General features: G+C 42.7%; 1 long non-coding RNA gene across 1 annotated transcript; it reads left to right on the forward strand.

The window, feature by feature from the left end:
- Positions 1-622: 622 nt before the first annotated feature.
- LOC128949859 (uncharacterized) lies at positions 623-8,895 on the forward strand. The gene is made up of 3 exons (XR_008484290.1): positions 623-715; positions 2,403-2,543; positions 8,849-8,895. It is a non-coding gene; the product is annotated as an uncharacterized LOC128949859 (long non-coding RNA).
- The last annotated feature ends 1,356 nt before the right edge of the window (positions 8,896-10,251 follow it).

Below are 10,251 nucleotides of genomic sequence, written 5' to 3' on the forward strand. Positions count from 1 at the left end.
TCAGCCTCGGCCCTGATCCCCAGTGCTGATAATGTGAAGATAGCCTGAAAACAGTTTCATAGTTTGTTACACATGCCATTATTTGATATGCATTAAAAAGGAAATTTGGAGGGAGAAATTGCCTTATGTTTCAAACTTTGAACTAGATCTATTGGAATCATTCCCTGAATCAGAGATTTTGACTAAAGTAGAGGAATTTAGCATTTGTGCAGCTTTATTATGCAGTTGCTCATTTGGAGATAGCTGTCTTCTCCATTTTACATGATGCTTGTTTTTATTCTCAAAACCTTTGTCCTCCATCAGCAGGAAAGCCTTTTGAAAACTTTCAGAATAGACAAAAATGGCTTTTCTGAGGTTATTTTATGTCTATATAGAGCAGGCTGATTTTCAGAATTGCTTAATACTCATGGTTACCATTTAGGGCACAGAATTGTCAGCAGTTCAAGAAATGAGTCTGGTTTTATGTAGGTTACTGTAATGTGGATTTAGAACTGTGATTTTTAGATGCACAGACTGGAAAATATATTGCTTTGCCCTGACCTATACAGTGACTGATCTGCCAACTCTGTTAATAGTCTCTTTAATATTTTCATGTAGGTGAAGAAGCAGGGATGCTCGAAGACATGGCTGTGGGCATTTCAGATTTGCAGAAAGTAATGTTTAGAGTAATTGAAGCCAAGTCAGAAGATTTTTTGCCTATTATAAGTGGAAGGCGGTAAGAACTTTGTTTCTTGGAGCCCAGGAAACTGAGCTGCAGTTTTAATCTGTAGCCCATGAAACCCGTCTAATGGTTTTCTTGTTGCTGAGTTCTGTTTTATTGAAAGTGCATTGTTTTACTTTTCAGAAGGTGAGTTAGTAGGGATTCTAAAAGCCAGTAGGCTCTGGGTTACTCTCCTGATAAAAAGCTGAAGTTCCAGTTACTAATACAGATTAATCTGAGCAGCGTCTGTGTTGTGCAGAGCTGCTGGTGCATTATTCACACATGGATACTGAACCCTGGACAAGTGACAAGGCCATTGTTTACAAATGTGGTCTCTAACTGAGAAACTTTGCTTTTGAATGTCCTGAATTTGTATTTCAGCATGAGAAATGAAACTGCAGTTCCAAGAGTTAGGCCTTGATTGTTTTTAAGATGGAAACCAAAAAACTCCGATGCCACTTAGTATTAAAAACTTAGTAGTCACTTTTAAAAATGGAAGCCTTTTTTAGCTGCTGAAAATCACACAGGACATAGGCAGTCTCAGAAATCCTTGCACAAAATCACTTATCCTTTATGAATCTCACGTGAGTACTGCTGAATGTCAGGACATAAACTGCAATACTCCGTTTATTTTGGCTATTTGAGGGTTAACAAGATTGGAATGGATTTTTCATCTTTATTATTATTCTAGTCTGAAGCTCCAAATAGTTTTATTTTGCAAAAATCACTTCCTTAATAGTATCATTGCTCTTAAGATGACTGTAAATTAAATTCAGCTAAAAGCAGGAACTTTTAGAAAATATATGTTTCCTCTGAAGGGGGCTTTCACCACTGATTTACTTAATTAATCTGGATGATTCACTCTCATCATATGGGCTTTCTGAGAAGGGATTGAATAAATAACAGGAAGGCTGGAATATGATAGGCAATACATTGGGAATAATTAAAATTAAAAAAATTTTAAAAATAAAATCTACAAGGTTTATGTGGAGGAGTGCCATTCCTCTTAGAGCTGTGATAAGACTGCTCCTATCAAACAACATTGGAAGTGAACCGTAAAAAGAAAAGATGAAAAGGTGAAAATCTAGTTATTTTCTAATAATTTTTTTAGAAACCCTCCATTTTTATTTTGGTTGTTATATGGTATGGCTCAATAAATGAGAGTGAAAGACTGTAGAAATGCAAGACAGAAAAATCAAACTACAAATTCTTATCTTGAAGAGTCAGCATATTTACTTGTAATTGTTTTTTCTAGGAAAGTGCTTAAACCTGACATTCTGTGTGCACAAACAAATCAATCCAAAGTGTGTGGCACTGTCTAGCAGTGCACTGATCATCTGGTGTGGGTGGTAGACACCAGCCACCCAGGGGAGGTGAAATTCTGTTCAGGAGCTCACATGCTTTTATTAGAGGCCATTCTTTTATTAGAGGCGCTTTTGGAACATTCTTTACAGAATCACAGAATATTTTGAGTTAGAAGGGACCCATATGCATCATCAAGTGCAACTCCTGGCCTTGCACAGGGCTTCCCAAGAATCACACCCTGTGCCTGAGAGTTCAGATGCTTCTTGAACTCTGTGAGGCTTGGTGCTGTGACACTTCCCAGGGGAGCCAGTTCAACCTGCTCAACCATTCTCTGGCTGAAGAAACTTTTCCTGACATTCAAGAACCCCATCCTCACTCTTGTTTTCATTGTTCCTAGTGAACATTACATTATAGAGGTCCAGCTCCCAGCAAAGATGTTTGAGCTGCTGCCACAAGAGATTAAAGAGGGAAAGCTGCTTCGCATGTATCCAGTGCTCTTTAATGTTGGAATCAATGAGCAGCAAACACTGGCAGAGAGGTAAGGAAAAGTCACGTTGCATTTTCTGTCCAAGTACTCCATGCTGGTACAGGCTATCTCTCAGGATTAGAAACAAATCTTCTTTGTTATTTGCTCTTAGACAATCTCACATTGACTCAGTGTGTATTTTCAAAGGTATTAAAGGAAATAAACACAAGCTATGAAGCAATGTAGAACAGTGAAAAAGTCCAGATGAAGATAAGATCATAAGCAGGGCTCCGTTTCACAGAGTTGGTGCCATGTTTCTCTTGGATACAGGTGCAAAATGGATTTCTATTTCAGATGCAGAATTTTGGTTGTATGCAGTACTCTGAAATTCTCACACAAGTTTGAAAATTCAAAATTCTTACATCTTGAAGATGGGTTTGAAGAGACCAAACAAGTGATAAGCTAGAGAAATTAGTACTCCTCTGCAACAGATTGCTGGAAACTAATTAATTAGTATAATAATAGTCATGGATTCACCAACGTATTAATTTTCTCTTCCAAGAGAAGGGTATCTGTCAGTCATGTTAAATTACCACATTTGTGCAGGGCTAAAACTGCAAAGTAGAAGTCAAGATGTCAATACAGACAGCTACTTTGTTAAAACTTCTTTTCTTTTAGCTGCTTTTATTAACAGAGCGTCCAAAATACCTAATGCTTATCTTGAGGTTGCATTTGCTCTAAGCCAAAAGCTTATAGCAAAGCTGTAGCTGGAGTAATGGAGGGAGACAGTGAAAATCCTTAACCTGGGTAATAGGCAAGAAGTTAAACACCACAGGATTTTATCTCCTGTTCACTGTAGACAGCCAAGTAAACCCAGTCTTTTAAAGAAGTCTACTAAAGAATGTCATCAGGTAGCTTTGTGAATGTTTATGGGACACTTCTCCAAGTTGAGTGGTGATATGTGAGAAAATTTAGGCAGAAAGTTGAAATGGGAGACATAGACTGAATCTAAAGACAGTAAAATCTGGCATTTTACTGTGAAAGAGCTGGATAGCTGGTTAGAGAACTTGGAAACTTCTTGAAAATGAAAATAGGTTATTCTGATGATGTGGGATTTCTCAGCTGTTCAGATGGTCTGGGGAAAAAGCCCAAAGATGGCCTTGGGCCCCCGGGTTCGAAAGGACGAGAGGAAGCTTCAGATTTGTTCTCGGTCTCGGTGTTTATTAATTGCTTATCTAAAAGATTTTCTCTTGGCCTGACAGAGTTCTGCTCAGCAGTCAGCCATGGGCACACACTGAAAGCCCCTGGGGCGGTCACCTATCTTTATACCCGGAGTTACGTATACAATATTTATCATTTTTCTCCAATACCCTCTACCCTTATTAACCAGTGTTCCCCTAGTAAGGTCCAATCCCGGAGTGCCAACATCACCACAGAAGATGGAGGCCTAGAGGAAGAAGAAGAAGGAGAAGGGCACGCCCCAATCCCTCCATCTTGCCTCTCTAGACCCCCCTGTTCAGGGATCTTAAACCCTGTATCTCACACTCCAATTAACTTGTCCCTTCACCATTCACCCCAGTGAAATCCTCCCGTCCTCATACTGATGTCATCTCCCATGTGGGATCAAAGTCCAGCCACCAGACATCTCTGGCAGCATTCCAGGACTCCCGAGCCCCCCAGGGGGGGTCTTGTTCACCCTGCACCCCAGTTCTGAGAGACTGAGATCCCACATCTCCCCCTTCTGTTTGCACCAAAAGACCTTTTTTTTTTTTGCTTTTATGTGAAAACCCCCCAAAGTCCTTAGTTTCTTTTCATTTCTCTTCTGGGTCGTTTTTCGCAGCCCGAGTCTCGACTTCTGTCTGAGTACTCGTCTCTCTGCTTCTTGGATCAGCATTCTCGTGTTCTCGCGTTCGGAATGGCTTCACGTGCCGCGCTGACACCCACTTCAGACCTCGATCTGTGGAGATACAAGCAAAACCCTTTCCCCAAATGATTAGTTTGAAAGGACCCTCTATTTAACTGTTTGAAGTATTGTGAGTTCAGCCCAAAAGTCTGAGCTGCCTTCCCTAGGTCTTTGAGTGTCTCATGACCCATCCTTTCCCACCTTGGATTCTGTCCCTGGGCATCATATGTCACTGGCATTGTCAAATCCCCTGATCCCGGGAATAAATGCTTTTCCTTTTCCAATGCTTTTCTGATTTGCCTCCAATCCATTGTCTTCACCGGCTCTTGAAACCCCTCTTCATCAGATTCCATTGGGATTTGCATGAATAATGGTGTTGTAGATGTCATCGGTGATTCATAGTGTCTCATTTTTTGCCTTGAGGTTTTTGGCCTTGCTCCTAAATCCGAAAAGGAAACTCGAGGATCCTGTTGATATTTCTTCTTTACTGCATCGAATGAATGCAAGAAGCTTTTTGCTGCTTCTGCTGCTGATAGCATCCATGTTGGGACACCTTCCGATGCTGTGATCCTTATGACATCTTCCCCTTGTAGCTGTTCTTCATCTGAGCTTTCATCATCTTCATGAAATCCCGAAGTGGATGGATAATCCCTTTGTCGTGTTAACATTGTTTTCTTCGAGGTGCTTTTCTTTTTATATATTGTTGGAAAAAATTGCTGCATTGTTGCAGTCTCGCCACGAGATGGCGCTGTGGCTCCGCCGAGCCGACCCGGCATGTCGTGCACTTCTGCCCTCCTGCCACTAGGTGGCGCTGTCACCGGCCCCCCTGGCTCGGATGACGGTGCAATCTCGACTACCCTACTTCCTCTTCCGGCTCGGCGTCTCCCATGAAGGGAAGGAACTGAAACTCCGAGGCTCGAGACCAAAGGCACCAGATCTGGAGACGGTGTGGAGCCCTGGGACGTAGAATCCCTAGCACGGCCCCTCCTCACCCGCGACGTCACAGGGGACCGGGCTCGGGCCCGCCCGCGTCTTACTCTCTGCGCGTGCGTGCTCTCTGAGCTACTTCCGGTGTCCCCCAAGGTAACGTCATCATCGTCTCCCCCCTGTTTCACCTCCGAGGTTCCCGCCCCTCGGTCTGTCCCGGAATCCGACCCCTCCTCCTCTGACGTTGTGTTCGCCTCCCCCGCCGGCACCCCGGCTCTACCCGCGATTCGAGCTGACCGTCGCACCGGCTCTGACGTCACACCCGCGCGCCTCCTGCGTCCCGCCGCGGTGGCCCTCCGGGGCTGCGCGTTTTCCCTCAGCCCGCCTTGCGCGCTCGCCGCCCCCGCGCTGGTATGTGAGTCTATCCCCCGGTTTTTGCGAGTTTCGCCCTCCGCGGGCGTGTCCTCATCCTCACCGGCGCTGCTCGCGCCCGCCGCCGCCGCCGCGTCGCCGCTTTCGCCGCGAGCAGGCCCCCCCCCCGATCCTTTATCTTCCTGCTCCCCCCCTTCTGCTCCTGACTCCTCCACACTCTCTGGAGTTTCAGGACGCCCTTGGGGTTTGTTGCATTTTTTGATCGGGGGTTTTAATATTTTTTCCTGCTCTCTTTTTTCGAGAGCCCTTTCCCCCTGGCCTTTCAAAGCCAGAGCAATTTTTTTCCCGGAGCTCTGCCGCTCCGCCCCCTCCTCTGAGGGTGCCGCAGTTTCTCGCTGCTTCTCCAGTTTTTTAGACTGGACTGCAATACCTTGTAACATGATTCTTGCCGGCGAGAGTAGCTTTAACGCTGTCTCATCTTTTTTTGTTGCTAAAATATATAAATGCCTATTAATCTCTTGCCAAAACCCGACTTCGAACAAAAGATATGTTTCTGCAAGTGGGTAATTGAGCCTTGCCCATAATAACAGCTGTTTTAATTCTTTCTTTGGGATCCCTTCTGTATATAATTCTGCTACACTTTGTAAGGTGGATAAGATTTCCCGTTGTTCTTGGGAGAGTGTTGCCCCCATAGTATTATTTTGGCCTTCTTACCGAATCTGTCGCCAGCGTGGTCTGGAGGCCCTTGTTCTCCGTCCAGCAGATTACGAGGGATGGATCAGAGGCGCCTTTCTGGTCCCAGTCCAGGCCGCTCTGCTACGAGCTGTCTTCAGCAGAAGCTGAGAGATGGGATTTCTCAGTGACTGCTGATTTTTGCAGCTTCTCCCGGCCGGTTTTTTCTTTTTCTTCTTTCTTTCTTCAGGCTTCCCTCCTCTGGAGTTATCAGTGCTGTTCTCTTGGCTCTTCAGCTCTTCAGGGCTTTCCCCCCCCCGAAAGGTTTGGTGGGAGATAGCCCGCACAGCGGACGCCAATTGTGGGATTTCTGGGCTGTTCAGATGGTCTGGGGAAAAAGCCCAAAGATGGCCTTGGGCCCCCGGGTTCGAAAGGACGAGAGGAAGCTTCAGATTTGTTCTCGGTCTCGGTGTTTATTAATTGCTTATCTAAAAGATTTTCTCTTGGCCTGACAGAGTTCTGCTCAGCAGTCAGCCATGGGCACACACTGAAAGCCCCTGGGGCGGTCACCTATCTTTATACCCGGAGTTACGTATACAATATTTATCATTTTTCTCCAATACCCTCTACCCTTATTAACCAGTGTTCCCCTAGTAAGGTCCAATCCCGGAGTGCCAACATCACCACAGAAGATGGAGGCCTAGAGGAAGAAGAAGAAGGAGAAGGGCACGCCCCAATCCCTCCATCTTGCCTCTCTAGACCCCCCTGTTCAGGGATCTTAAACCCTGTATCTCACACTCCAATTAACTTGTCCCTTCACCATTCACCCCAGTGAAATCCTCCCGTCCTCATACTGATGTCATCTCCCATGTGGGATCAAAGTCCAGCCACCAGACATCTCTGGCAGCATTCCAGGACTCCCGAGCCCCCCAGGGGGGGTCTTGTTCACCCTGCACCCCAGTTCTGAGAGACTGAGATCCCACATGATGACATAAAGAGAAAAGTGCTGAGAGGAGTGATGTGGCCAAACTCATAATGTGCAAAACCAACAAAATCAGTCATGACAGTTCTGAGTGGGACACTCAAAAAATAAGAGGTAAGACATGATGTGGTAAGCAAGAAGCAGGCTGGTGGGAGCTTACACGAGTGAGATAGGCAGGAAGGACTGAGTTATGAATAGTCTGAGGAAAAATTTGACAACATTTAGAAATAGCCTGATTACCTGGGGGCTTGTAGAGGAGTTGGTATGAAAAGATGCCTGGCTTGCAAGTGAAGTGGCAGGAAGTGTTGTTCCCAGTGGTCATTTTACATTGTGTGCAAAGAAAGCCATAGGAGAAAACAAAATAACTGCATATTTATAAATATGGATATGTACTAATATCTGCCAAGAAAATAAGTTCAATGCAGAAGCAGCTTTAATGCATGCAGTTACAGTCTGCTTTTGTCTTAATTCAAAATGCTGCTTAACTCCTAAAGTTGTACATTTGTTTTTGAGACTGAAAACACCACACACGATTTATGGCTAAAAACATGGAGGGGTTTGTGGGATAAAGAACCTGAGAATATAAAAACACTTTCGTGGCAAATTTCTAGGAAATGTTACTGTATTAGAAAAAAAATCTTTTAATTTGTTTTTTGATAGAATACACTTGAGAATGTTTCCGATTTAAAAGAAATGTTCTCATGTGACAGTGCAGCAATGGCTACTAAGGAAGTAGTTACATCTTCTCCCTGTGGCCTGTTGAAATATTTGCTTCCCTTGTTCCCAATTTAGCAGCATATTTGGTATCTTCTGATCTGTGTCCCCTTCTCTCTGAGTTTCTCACTTATCTGCCCATGCCTCTCTTCCTGTACTCCTCCATTCCCTTTTCAAATCTATTCTGAAGATGAATTTCAAAACTTTGGCCCTAATTGTCATGGGGACATTCGTGTCTTTACAATCATATCTCCTGTAGTACCGTGAGATTTAGTTTCTTGGCATGTGAAATGTGGCTGTTGTAGAAATCTTGGTCTCAGAGAGAAAGATATTTGTTTTTATAGCTACAGTTATTTTGTAGATAAGCTTCTCTTCCATCTTGTGTCACTTCCATATTATCCAGCTCTTACAGAAATTGGTATGCTTAAGCAGTAGCAGCACTAAGAGATGGAGAGTTGGTGTTCTCTGCCTGTGGTACCCAATTTTTGGAATTGGAATTCCCCCAAAGTGCCTTTCCATTTATTCACGATTTGTGAGGGGAAAAGAATAAGTGCCTTATTGCATGTTTGTAAATAGATTGCTTTGTTAATAAACTTTTGGAAGAAGTATGCATCAGTGATGATCTCATTTCCAAAAATTAATTCCAAAGCATACAAGAACTTAACTACTGCATGTTTGACAAAATCTAATGCATTTAGCACCAAAGTTATTTCTTTATGCAAAGAAATAACTATGAAGGATAATTTATCTTTTGTTGTTGTTTGTGGGTTTTGGGTTTTTTTCATAATTTATTGTGTATTTTCATAGGTTTGGAGATACCACTTTGCAGGAAAACATTAACCAGGAAAACTTAGAGCTTCTCAAAGAATATTACAAGTTATTTACAGAAAAAATGCCTCCTGATTGTGAGTACAAAATAATGCAATGTCCAAATCGGTTTGAAAAGCTTTGAGTAGGTAGAAGGTTATAAGACAGTAATATTAGCAGAATCCCATAACTTGTTCCATAAATTTAAACATTTTGTACCTGTACATGACCCTGCTGGTCTCAGGAGTGATTTCAGGCCTTGTGCCACAGCAGAAACTACAGAGAAAATGAAACAGAGGAATGATGAACTGAACAGCTATTTTAAGTTATTAAAATAATAAGTTTGTTAATATTTCATGTAGAGGACAGTCTGTACCTACTGTATTTTTACATAAATACTTGGTGGGCAATTTCATCAGCTTCAGTCATACCCTCTGTTCTTATTCTGAAAATATGTTGAGGTTTGGTGAACCATGGAGAAATCTGCAGATCAAATACAAGCAATGAGCCACATCATCATTATATGAACGACAAGGTTTCATTGGAATAGGCCCTGTATTCCACTTCTATAGAACTTCTGTATTATAAACATAAGCATTACTATGCTGTTACTCTGATTGCCAGAAGCAAGGACTGAAGAAAACATCTGCATCAATCGAATCCTGTTAGTTTTAATGCCCAAACTATAGTCCCAAATGTGGGAGATTTAACTGCCTGATGTTTAAATGCTATGTAAAACTTTAATACATCACATGCGTATGTATACATGTTTATCTCTTATATCAGGATGATTTTAATTTGTTAATCATTTTGACAGAAACAAAAGCCCTTCCTAAATGATGGGCAGGATGCCCATCCATCCCCCCACAGACCTAGTATTTATTTCCAGGATGTCTACAGAGAAACTCATACAATAAGTTGGGTGATTAATTGAGGGGAATCTTGCTAAGAAAACATCCTCGAAAAACTAACCTCATGCAGGTTAGGACTAAGGTAGATCTGCTACCTCATAAATGGATTTTATTTTATAAAAGCAAAAATTTGCATGCAGACAGTATTGGCTACTTTTCATTAACACAATTTAAACTTGTACTGCCTTCCTGAAGGATTATTAGTGAGCCACACAGTTCCTGGACTTCTTTCAGACTGTGAAGGCTTTTGAGAACTAATTGTGTCTAGTTCATCGTGTATTTTCTGGTTATTATAACTTTCTTGCTTTTTTTCTTTACCTTTAAGAACTCAGTCTCTTCTTTATACAATTTTTTGTGGAACATAAAGCATCTTTTGGTTCCACTGCCCTTCCCAGTAGCTCCCTGCCAGTATACAGAGTCAGTCTTTTGCCTTGGAGAAATGTGCCTTTTAAACCAGCCCCCTGGGAAAAAAGGGAAGCTCTCAAACTTGTT

Source organism: Melozone crissalis, unplaced genomic scaffold (genome assembly GCF_028551555.1).
Source record: "Melozone crissalis strain CALT ecotype California unplaced genomic scaffold, PUWL_Pcris_2 ptg000318l_1, whole genome shotgun sequence".
Classification (NCBI taxonomy): Eukaryota; Metazoa; Chordata; class Aves; order Passeriformes; family Passerellidae; genus Melozone; species Melozone crissalis.